General features: G+C 47.1%; 1 pseudogene; it reads left to right on the top strand.

Moving 5' to 3' along the window:
* Positions 1–1967: 1967 nt before the first annotated feature.
* On the top strand, positions 1968–2958 carry LOC134502956 (uncharacterized; annotated as a pseudogene).
* The last annotated feature ends 8676 nt before the right edge of the window (positions 2959–11634 follow it).

Genomic DNA, 11634 nt, shown 5'->3' with positions numbered 1-11634 from the left:
TCACTTCCTGGTCTCACCTACTGCCCTGGGATCTCCTAGTGGTCTCCTATCCCAATGCTAACCAGGCCTGACGCTGTTTAGCTTTCTCGAGATCTGCCACCTTTTGGGGTGGTTAAGGTACACCACAGCTGCATCCAAAAGATCTGAACAGGCTGTCCAAATCTGGAACAGAGAGTTATTCTGGAGGTAAGGCCTCTGCTTTAAAGATGTGCTTGGGAAGACATGAGGCTCACTCCAAGTCACCAACTGGACCATCCGGCTGGACACTCAGGTTAAAGGGGGTCACCTGCAGCTTTCAAGACCCCCTTCCCTTTTTTGGCCCTCTCAGACCTGATGGCCCCCCAATTTCCTAGCATTTTGGGATGGAGGAGAGGTAAAACCTCTTGTCCAGCCCCCCACCATAGCCCAGCTGGGTGGCACCACCCAGTTAAGCCTGGCTGAGCCCCAAGTTTGCCCTGCAAAACTCTGAACCGCCAGAGCGCCAGAAGCCTTGTTCTGTACTGCCATCTAGCGGCCACTTTGATTATTGCCGCGCCGCTCTGAGAGCGGGACGCGCAGAACGCAGCCAAGCGGGGTTGTCTGGTCAAGCCACGGCTTGGCGCGCCATGCGTGTAGCCAGCCCGTTGGGGGTCTGGTCAGACCTCCGGCCTAACGCCGTTCCCGAAAATAAGTCCTGCGGAAGCTCGCAAAGCGCTGCACCCGCTCGAGCCCCTGCCCGTTAGGCAGGCTGAGCCTGAAATAAAGGCGCATTCACACCTGCGGGGCGGCGGGGGGGGGTCATGTGCGCGTTTATTCGGAAGTCAGCCCTCCCCCGGCCCCAGTGCAAAGCTTGCGCGGCTTTTCTTCCTGGAAAGAGCGTGCCCTCGCGCGCCTCGCACGTGCGGAGGTAAGCTCTGCTCCGGCGTCCGCGGGAAGAAGCCCCGCGGGCTGCGACCGGGAGCCTTCCGCGGCGGGACGCGCCACCCGGCCGGAGCCTCTGCCTCGGCGCGTGTAAGGGCGGGCGCGGTGGGGCCGCTCCTCGCCCTCCGCCCGGGCTCGGTGAGTATGGCGGGCGCCGGCAGCGCCTTGGCCCCGTTCAGACGACCCTTTCCCGGCGCTGGCCCGCGCGCGGCTGGGTTGCCTCTCCCGCGCCCCCGGGGGTCTTCGAGGGGGGCTGGGACTGCGGGCGCCGGTCGGGGGGGCTTGAATACCCGCGACGCTCCAAAGCCGCCTTGAAGCCAGAGCGGGGGGAGACCCTCCGAGGTGGAGCCCGAATAAGGAGGGGAAATACGGTGCACGCGTGGATTTCCCCTCCTGCGTGGGCCTCGCGGGAAAACTCGGTTGCAGGGGCGGCTTTTTGTCCACGGAACAGGAGAAGCAGCTAACAGGAGTTTCTCCCTCCCTCTCCTTCCTTCCTTCCTTCCTTCCTGCTAGTAATTCACCACACTCCTAATGATGATGTCACTTTCATGTAGTTTGGGATAATGTTCATGCAGTTTTTGACCCTCTTAACATTCTCCAAACGCATAGCTTGAAGGTATCTAACGAGGTATGGCATGATGTACCCAATCAAAAACTTCGCTGCAATCAATAAACGAAAGTTAAACTTCTTCATTTCTTTTTCTCTCTGCATTTATCCATCTTGCGCTAGCCTCTGATCGCGGTTCCCTTCGTTTATGGCTCTATTCTGCTTTGTAAGATCTTCAGTAAAACATTATTTCCATTAGAATTTAATTTGGTAATTTACACATTAGCTTGGTGAGGATTTAACTTAGCAACCTGCACGTTCTCTTACATCTCCCTTCTCTGGTTTAGGTATATCGTATATGTCAATCTTTTCCAGTTTCTGGGCCTTACAGCCACGTTCCGTATTTGTTGACCTGCAGCTATTAGCACTTTAACTGCCTCTTCTGCAGCTTTAAACAGTTCAGTGGGTATTTCACCTGCACTATTTGACCTCTGATGTCCCACACAAACCCACATGGCACGCCCTACGATCTCATAATGTCCCCGAAGCCTATGTCCGGTGGATCCAACTACTGTACCGTAACGTCACCAGCTTGGTCCGATGCGCAGTGGGAACATCGCCTCCCTTCGCCGTCAACATCAGAGTACATCAAGGATCGGCGCTTTCGCCCCTGCTATTTGTCCTTTGCATGGACGCTGTGATGCTGGACCTCCAATCGCCTCATCCATGGTCACTCCTCTATGCCGACGACGTCTTCTTGGCGAATGAACAACCCCCAAGAGCAAATGCGGCAATGGAATGAGCGGCTCGGCGAATTTGGGCTTCGACTGAACATCAAGAAAACGGAATATATGGAACGCGGCCCCCAAACTGATGGAACCACCAGCATTGGTGGAGAAGACTTGAAGAACGTAGAGCAATTCAAGTCCCTCGGCTCCCTCATATGCAGCGACGGCGATAGCTTTCCGGATGCCTGTGCCCGTGTCAGCGCCACCTGGATGAAGTGGCGCCAGGTGACTGGAGCCCTGTGTGATCGCCGGATGCCCCTACGCCTCAAGTCAAAGGTCTACAGAACGGTAGTGTGCCCAGTCGCCCTCTGCGGATCGAAGTGCTGGCCAGCGACAGCATAGCACACGCAGGCCCTGCACATGACGGAAATGCGAATGCTCCGATGGGGCCTTGGACTAACGCAATTAGACCACGCCATGAACGACGACGTCCGACGACGACTGGGAGTCGCCCCAATCGTGGCAAAACTGCGGGAAGGAAGGCTCAGATGGTATGGACACGTCGTACACGGCAAAGAAGACTCAGTGGCGAGAACAGCCAGGTGCCTGGACCCTGGCGGCCAGCGGCCCCGTGGTAGACCCAAGAAACCGTGGATGGACCGCATTAAGGAGGACATGGAATGCGTGAACGTCCCCCCTGAAGATGCCTTGGATGGATCTTGCCGACCCTGGAGACGGATATGCCGACAAGCTGACCCTGCCATAGCACGGGAAAAACGTTAGGAAGATTTGACCTCTGATCTGTTGCCTCTCCTGTCTCACTTTCTAGTGGAGTCCATTCTCATATGTATTCCTTCCCCACAATTTCTTTCTCTCACCCTATAATATTTTTTCCCCCATTTTCCTTTAATTCCATTTGCCTCTATTAGATCTTTTCCATGATTATTCTTGAGTTCAGCTGTGTGGTCTGTTATGATTTCTCTGATCTTCTTAAAAACACCTTCCTTTTTTGGTTATTTTCTCTATTGATTGAGGTATCATTCCTTGTCCTTTCTTGCTTGGCACTGAAAGTTTACATTTAGTCATCATATGTCCAGTTTGTTGCGAGATGGAGATTTCATCCTCTATCTCTTGTGGGCTGTTACGAGAGCTTACTCTGAAAGCCACTTGGATTCTTTTCCTCTTTGAAGTTTTGGAAACATATTTTTTCTGCTTCAGTTTTTAAAAGAACTCTTACCTCTTTCCATAATTTCTCAGTTTCTCTTTTGCAGTAATTTCAGGATAAGAATTTGTTTCTTATATTTGACCTTCTATTTTGACTGTATCCCCTGTTTGAATCTCCTTGGCACGTCTAAAATCACTTTCATTTTCTAAGTGTAATACGTATTTTTGACATTAATAATAGTTTGTTCCACAGTTTGCACCTGGAAGGATCTTTACTGACTGGATTTCTACACCTCCAATCTGCTTCCTCTTACATAAGAACATTGATTGATTGATTGATTGATTGATTGATTGATTGATTGATTGATTGATTGATTGATTATGTGCTATCAAGTCAGTGTCGACTCTTTGCAACCACATAGATAGATTTTCTCCATGTCATTCTGTCCCAAACTTGGTCCTTCAGGTCTTCCAATGGTGCCCCATCGCCACTGCAGCTGAGTCCACCTTGCTGCTGGTGGTATGTATGTATGTATGTATGTATGTATGTATGTATGTATTTCAAATTTCATCACCACCCATCTCCCCATCTCTTTCCTCCCACCTTTCCCAGCATCAGAGCCTTCTCCAGAGAGCTGCTAGGTCTTCATGTAAGGTGTCCAAAGTAGGACAATTTGAGCCTGGTTGTTTGTGCCTCAAGTGAGAACTCCGCATTGATTTGTTTGATGATCCATGTATTTGTTCGCTTGGGTCAATCCTCTTCCTATCCTGCATCTTCAAAGCCAACTTTCGCTTCCATGGAGCATCACAAGGAATACCATTGCTTATAGGTATAGACACATCACAGCATCTGAATATCTTTTCCAAGGCTTTACATAGGAACTCGAAGACTGCCTAAAATTGATCATGATAAAGATGGTCGCTTTTAAATACAAACCCTATTCCTTGATGAATAAGTAAGTCTTTGATGAAACTGATCCTGGAAAGCTCACTGATGTCAATTTCCTTAGAGCTCTTGAAAGTGGGCAGTTTTGGTGACCTAATAACTATGGTGTGAATAAAGTTTTGGGAATTTAGGAGTGACATCTTTATCATTAATTAACTCAGTTTGTAGTCATGCGTATTTATTTACAGTACCTTTTAAAATGTTAAAATATGCTCAGTTTCTGGCCGTGTTGGGCGTTAGTGGCGTTTTATGCCTGATGGATAGTAGGAAAACTCTACCTTGTGGTACCAACCCTATTATAATTGGTTCCTGTGGGAATGTAAATTTTAACAGGTAACTAAGACCCATTTGAAAAGGAACGGCCTTGTCTTTGTTCCAAGGAAGATGCCTCTGAAATGTTAACATGCATTGGACAGGAAGTTTTAAAACCCCAGAGACTTAGATATTCCAAATAGTATAGATTTTTAGGAGCATCTTTCGGAGGCTGGATTGCTTAATGAGGAAGATCAACTGGATGCTAATGGGAACTTTTTTCATTGGACACGGGGGACCTCCACGCCACCCCTTCGGAGATGCTGGGTCTGTTCTGAGGGTGAGTGATCTTTCACACATCCCTTCTTTCCCTGGGAAAAGCAGATGCGTTGAATTTCAGCACCAGGAACTTTTAATCTACAGCAGAGCAGAGTTGAAGCAGAAGCGTGTTTGCAAAGGAACCATCCAAGGGTATCTGAGGGTGTAGTCAAAAATGTCAAGCTGAAGGCCACAGTGGGGCAGCGAAGCTCCGCCTGTTTCTTATGAGCGTCCCCGGGCTTCAGCTTCACTCGTCTGGTGGCCATTGTGTCTTTGGACCATGCGTATCACAACCTTATGGAGGGGTGGCCACAGTGGGGGGGAGAGAAGGTTGAAAAAAGTCAAAATGACCCACCCCCCACCCCCATTTCAGACATGCCTGGCCTTCCCTGACTTGGTATCTCCCTACTTGTTTGGGAAATCCAAGTTGCAGCCGTTTCAACAGGGCCTACATCTGCAAGAATGGCAGTTGACCATGTGGTGGGGAAGGGGTGTGCTAGAAAAGCATGCAGGGTTTTACCCCCCATGCATGCTGCATCTTGATATGGTCAATTGACTAATCCATAAAGCTATACCAGTGTTTCTCAAACCTGGCAACTTTAAGATGTGTGGACTTCGACTCCCAGAATTCCCCAGCCAGCATGGCTGGCTGGGGAATTCTGGGAGTCGAAGTCCACACATCTTAAAGTTGCCAGGTTTGAGAAACACTGAGCTATACAATAAGATGCATGTTGCATCAAGTCATCTTTCCAGCAACCAGGATCTGCTGCAGATGCGACTTGATGGAATGATTCTCTTTAGCCTCTGCCTTCAGCCTTTGCAGATGTGGGCTTGGTCTTAAAAGGACATTTTACGTAGAATTGATGTGAGCCCTTCCAGGATAGGAAACCTGCTTGTGGTGGATGTTGATGCGCTAGCTTGCTTGCTTGCTTGCTTCATTTATTTATTTGCCAAATTTATATAGCCGCCCATCTCACAAACAAGTGACTTTAAAATTCTGCACGGGTTAACAATGTCTAGAACGAACTGCAGTGGAGCTTCTCGCTCCCTCTCGGCATGTTTGCACATAAAAGCAGAGAACAAAATCCATGTTGTTACTTGCATAGGGGGAAAAAAAATAGCTGTTTTGCAGTGATCCCATCTGTACGTGACCTTTTCCTTGGCATAATTCAAATTGCTTTTAGGAATTCAGAGGGGATGGGGTTACCCCCATGTTAGCTTTGTGGTATCTCCCCAAGGAGCATTAGCATGATGCAAAAGTCAATGAGTAAGTTCATTTATTTAATCTCGGTTCACCCCAAGCCCTTCTGACATTTTTAACTCATTCTCCTGTTTTGAAGTCAAATGGAAAATAAGGACAGTTTGGGGCAGAAAGGCAGTGCATAAAGTTAATTCACATAATTGGAAATACCGAAGGGAGAATTCTGAGCATTTCTGGAAAAAAAATCCTGAGGTTTAATCTTCCCTTCCTCCCCCCCTCTTTTTTTTTAATTCCAGTAGAACAATTGGAAACTATAAGCAGCATTTTCCAGTTGAGTCTAGTATTAGGTATCCTGTATTCATAACTTTGTAGTAACATAGGAATGTATGCATTTTGAACCTACATCTTGGGCATGAGAGTCAATATTGGGCAGAATGCAGCTTCTCCCTGAAGAATGCCCTGCAGATTTAATACATCGGCCAGATAGGATAATTATGTGTTGAATTACAAAGGATGCCTTTTATCTTGTTAGAGTAAAATAACTTTGCTCAATATGTTTTTTAAAAAGTACTGCATATATTTCTTTTTTTCTTATACTTTTGGCTCTGCATACCTATCCAGCTCATCCACAGCTTCGGTATTTCTGAAAACTTTATTTCTAAACCTGACATATATTTTCTTAAAAATCCATCTTTTCTCCCGGCACGAGGTTTGTTTGCTATGCAAAGATCAGTTCGGAGAGTATTATTATTGTTACGTATAATTATCCCACCCCGCCCTCCCTAGCAGATGAAAAGATTATTGGGAGCATTGCTACGTTAGGGATAAGTGTGGAGAAAATAATATATTTGTATTCCTCTTTCATAGTCCTTGCGGTTGTCTGCCGTTAGAACCCAAAAAAGTTGCTTTTATGTAGGTGCGCTGATTGCTTTAATCAGATTAAAGGGATCTTGCTCAGTCTTGTTGCATGACTTAAAAGAAGAACCAAGTAAAAATACAGTGACAATATTTGCAGTTCATGGCCTACATGGCCAAAAGTTTGGATGATACAGGTTGCAAACCCATATATTTTGTTACTGCAATTCAGAAGCATGCCTACTGGCTCAGAAAATTATGAATGCCAAAATGGCAAACCTGATCTAATTTGGTCATATACTCTGTGTGCGTGTTTGTGAGTGTGTGGCGGGGGGGAGGTGATAAACAACAATGTTAAGTTCATTCAAAGTTGCTCCCAGGAATGTAGGTGTAAGTTGGACTTCAGTTCTCATAATCAACATCCAGCCTTTTGGTAGAGATTCAGCTTCATATAATCCTCCTTCTGTTAAGCAAGCAACTGGTTTTTATAACCTTGCCCAGCGGCATCTGCAAGGGAGGCTCCAAAAAGGTGAAATGGCAGATGCAGCGTCTGCCATCCTGCCCTTTGACTTTGTTCCATGGACATGTCTCCCACCCCAACCATTGCTTGACTCTGTAGGTACTTGGGTGGAGGAAATGAGACTGGCTTTTGTGAATGTGAATTGGCATGGCATGTGGGGTCAGTAGCCAACAGGTTTGGAAGGACAGATTCAAGATGAGAAGCAGGAAAGAGTCCAGGCCCCACTGGTGATGTAGACCTTGGAGTGACGTCAGGAAGGCGAGGGGAGGAGAAAGGTGTGCAGATGCTCCTGGCATGTCAGAATGCTTGCAGAGGTGGGTGATCCTAGAAAGGTTGGTGTATCTCCAATATGAGCAATACCTTCTCGCTTTCTCTAAACCAAGCATAAATACTGTGAACCGCCCAGGGGCCCCCATGTGGGGGAGATGGGCGGTGATAAAAATATGATAGATAGATAGATAGATAGATAGATAGATAGATAGATAGATATTGTTTGAAATCATGATGGCTAGATTTATTCAACAGTCAGTCAGAACCCCACAAAGCACATGATACCATGTGATAGTGTGAACCTAGCCCATCTGAAGAGCCAGTTTGGCGTAGAGGTGAAAGCACCAGGCTAGGAACCGGGAGACCCTGAGTCCTTGTCCCACCTTGGCCACGAAGCCAGCTGGGTGACCTTGGGCCCGTCCCTTTCTCTCAGCGCTGGGAAGGAGGCCATGGCAAACCACTTCTGAAAAACCTTGCCAAGAAAACTGCAGGGACTTGTCCAATGAAATTACAGAACTGTTTTGCCACTGCTTTCATTCCGACTTCCCCATCTAGCCTAACACCCTGGGACTCCCTGGAGAAGACGTGCCTGAGTGTGCTTAGCTTCTGCCACCACCCGCTGATGCAAATTGCCACTTTTGATACATGAGGTGTGTGTGTGTGCGAAGAAGCTTGGCAATAAAGCATTCGCCTGGGTACCAAAGTCGCCCTAGTGATGCGGTACCTGAGCAGGTGAGTTCCTTACAAGGTTGTGTATCTGTGCCCCTGTGACAATACTCTAGAGTAGTGGTTTCTCAACCGTGGCACCTTTTAGACAGGTGGACTTCAACTCCCAGAATTCCCAGCAGCAGAGCTGTCTGGGGAATTCTGGGACTTGAAGTCCACCTGTCTTAAAGTTGCCAAGGTTGAGAAACACTGCTCTAGATTCAGCTGCTGTTTCCTTAATGGACCCAGGCCAGGCTGTCTCCCTTAGCTGGCGGAGGATGTGGGAAGGAAAAGTCAGTTGAAATGATATCAAAGCAGCAATACAAAGATAATCCTTTTCTCTCTGCTTCCCATCCACAACATCTCCTTGGACTTTGGCTGTTCCTGCTGATGGGGCTTTTTCTCTTCTCCGTTCTGTGGAGCAATTGATCTCTTTAGGAAGGCGTTAAGCCTCTCCTGTTGAAAGGCCACTGCAAGAAAGATGGCGGGCTACCTAAGGGCCCGACCTCTTCTTCTAGCTCAGTTGGGCTTTGTTGGCTTCTGGGTGAGGGTCTCGTAAAAATACAGGCTTGAAAAGCAATATATTTCAGTTCTGGTTGGCTGGCTGGCTGGGGGCTTATCCTGGGAGCTCGAATGGTGTGTGGGCAGCTGCATTGAGCAAAAACCTGCCTGCGGCTGTTGTGAACAAACGGGTACCCTTCTCTCTCCCCACCCCCTTTTTTTTTTTTCTTGTTTTGCTGTATGATAATGTGGTCTCCTCTGTTCTCTTGCAAATGTGCACAACAAATTAAAACACGAGTGGGATGGAAGTAGACAAATACAAAGGGTTTTGAAAGGGGAGTAGGATGGTGGCAATCTTCTGTGCTCTCCAAGGTTGGAATAAAAGTGGGTTGCTCATATGCTGCTGGCCAGTTACGAGAGGATCATCTTTTATAGGCGGGTTTGGCTGGATCCCACCAAGCCCTGATTTTCTAAGCCAGCAGGGCTTGCTTAGAGCAGAATCCTCCGTACGCTGCTTACCATATCATTTTAGCAGGGAACGGGGGCTAAACGCTGCTGGTTTTTCCCCAAAGAATAATGGATCCTGCCTCAACCCCCGCTCTTGGGTGACTGTGTGCGTATGTTTCTATACTCCTTTTTTGTGGGTGCGTATATAGGTAGTTTTCTGAAAGCCCAGAATAACACCCCCCCTGCTTTTTATTATTCTAGACCACCCAATAACCAAGGGGATGTTGGTGGTGCACAAACCGTGCCTAGCAATTGCAACATAAAGCATTACCTTCTATTAAAAAGCTGAACTGTAAAACTGTTCCTGGGTGGCTTTTCCACAAGCAGAGGTAGGAAGCGTAGGGGAGCATAGCACAACTTTCTGATCCCCTTCTGGGTCTCTCTCTGTGTGCCCCGTCACCCGAGTGGGCATCTGGGGATAGCTGTCCCACAGGTGAAGGAGTTCCACCTGGGCAGGGAGCGAAGCTGCCGCCCCTTGTTCTTAGTGGGAGGGGGTCCCCTCCCTCCCTTCTTAGCATCTGGGGGGCAGGAGAGTCAACCAGCCCCTCCCCCAGGACTAGCATGTGGCTTCAGTTTCCCCCTTTAGCCAACCCCAAGCAGCTTTTGGCGTTGGCGGTCCTAGCACAAAGCCAGCAGTAGAGTAAGAAGTAATAAAGGGTTTTTATTTTAAATAAATACAGCAAAGTGGGCACGTGGGGAATAAGATGGCTGAAAGGCAATACAGGCTGACTCGGTCTACGCAGTAGCAAACATTTATCGGCAAACAGGCAAAGAAAGAAATGGAGAGACGGATAAAGTGAGGAAAGTGGGCAACTGAACACGGGTCACCCTTTCGGGGTAGTCCATACAAGAAGCACACCCAGGAGTACTAGCTCTACCTTTATTGTAAGGTTACATTAGCAGAACCTTGCAAGTCTGAAAGTACATCACTACCCCCCAGCTTTACAGCCCAAGAAACTAACATGTTTGCCATGACCCTTTTCCTTCTTTGGGCTCAGCCGCCTCTTATCTGACCGTTGCCTAGCCTGCGGCTCTTCCTCCTGTCTCCCAAGGTCATACCAAAGAATTCCCAGTATACTAAGAGGAAAGGATTAGCCTGTCAGTCCCACGATGTAGACCAGACCAAGAAACAGACTCCATGGAAGTCTAAAGCTACTTTTGTTGGCCTAACAGGGTAAACCAGATAGGAATCATAACCAGATAAGCTAATTCTAAATCCTAAGAAGTAAGCAAAGGACTTTTGCTTTAGAATGCATTTATCTCTAAGGAATAGATAAATATTTCCAGCCTGAAAACTGTTAAAATTAGGAGTTTGATTTTACTTTTCTGTGTGGTGCTGGTTAAGCCTTATTATGCTAATTTCTCTGTTCAAGCCAGAAGTTCAGCATAACCTCAGCCTTTTTATTCCTAGCTCAGGCTCTGCCTAAGAAGGTTTAGTTCTCTCTTTATAAACTTCTTGCGGGCTAAAATGAAATCTAGCAGGAGTCTCTTGTCCTGCTTCTGGCCCAGGCTTATGAATCATAGCAGAGCAGCACCATCTTGTGGCCTACGTGAAACATTGCATTCACTTTGGTAAATTTCTTTTTTTGGAGTCAGTAAGAACCGCATAGGCCTCTTCTCTATTAAATGAAGTTTGTTTTTGTTCATCTTTTGTGAGATGGCTTTATCTCCCAAAGGGGCAGGGAGGAAAGGCTGAAATCACCAGTTCTGTGCCTTTATACTAGGAGGCCAGGAGGTTGCATTGTAGAAATCCTTTTTTCTTTCCATTTTACTTTTTAATTTCCAGAAAGGCAACATAAATGAGAGCCCATTCTCTCACACACACCGGGGGAAGGGGGAAGACCCCAGGCGAGGCGCCTCCTGGAAGATAGATGGCAGCAGAGACTACCAGAAATCCACACACCTTGAAGTTGCTAGGGTTGAGAAACGCTGCTCTGGAGTACTGAAGTCTTGAGTAATAGACATCATTCAAGTATTCAACCACTAACCACTTAATGCTTCCATCTTCCACCTTCCATAGTTTTTCCCAAAAGCTGCTTTTACACATAAGGGTACAACGGAACGAACAGTTGGACTGCTAGCATACTGTATGATTGATTTCTGCTGAAGGGAATCTATTTAAGTGAAATACCCTTTGTCTAATACTATTTTTAAAAAACATTGTCCATTTTATTACTTCCATATGAGTAATCAACATTATTTGATTCTTCCTCAGATGAG

Source organism: Candoia aspera, chromosome 9 (assembly GCF_035149785.1).
Source record: "Candoia aspera isolate rCanAsp1 chromosome 9, rCanAsp1.hap2, whole genome shotgun sequence".
NCBI lineage: Eukaryota > Metazoa > Chordata > Lepidosauria > Squamata > Boidae > Candoia > Candoia aspera.
Note: the sequence above shows the minus strand (reverse complement) of the source record. Positions and strands in the feature narration are given on the sequence as shown.